Here is a 768-nt window from a genome sequence, read left to right as displayed (position 1 = left end):
TCTATAAAGAGGAGGGTCAACACAGAGGAATCATTTCCTCCATGCTTCCAAGTGAAGCCAGCCATGGTCGAGTAGGGCCTTTGACTTATCTCCACATAGGTGGAACTGGTAAAAGAAAGGAGCCAGGGGCTCCTCCCAAGACCATGTGACCCCTGAGTAACAGATCCTCAAATAACCTTAAGAGTAAAAATAAATTGGCTTATCTGGGCCAACTGTATGGCCTTAAACACCCAAAAGGGAAGTATAACCAAAGATTAAAGGGGCCAATATAATTTTTTAAGAGTCCATATGTATAGCTAAAGGCTACATAACAAGCAACAATGCCAGATAGGAGATACCTTCTTTTGAGTTTTTGGCCTGAGTGGCCCAAGGGACTCCCAGATAGTAACCCAGCATAGAACTGGAATAATAAACAGCAGACCCCAATCTTATCTAAAGGAATATTGACAACTGATTGCTGCTAGATAAGGAACAGCTGACCTTCCTAAAACAAAGACTTCTAGATAAGCTGATTAAATTCACCAGATTGACAAGTAGTGGGTTATGGCTGGGGTGCCAACAACACAGCAGACAGTAGCAGGGAATATCAGGGTATAAGGGCTCTAGTGGTGGGAGGAAGGCTATGGGAGGGTGCCATCTGGGAAGTGGGTGTATAGTTGAATAAGATGGTTTGGGATGTTCCATGTGATATACACATGCACACGCACACACACACACATACAAAATCAACAAATTTTTTTAAATGTATTGTATTTGAGGAAGAAGCCT

This window comes from Nannospalax galili, unplaced genomic scaffold (genome assembly GCF_000622305.1).
Source record: "Nannospalax galili isolate Female #2095 unplaced genomic scaffold, S.galili_v1.0 scaffold241, whole genome shotgun sequence".
In the NCBI taxonomy this organism is placed as follows: domain Eukaryota; kingdom Metazoa; phylum Chordata; class Mammalia; order Rodentia; family Spalacidae; genus Nannospalax; species Nannospalax galili.
This window is presented reverse-complemented; position numbering follows the sequence as displayed.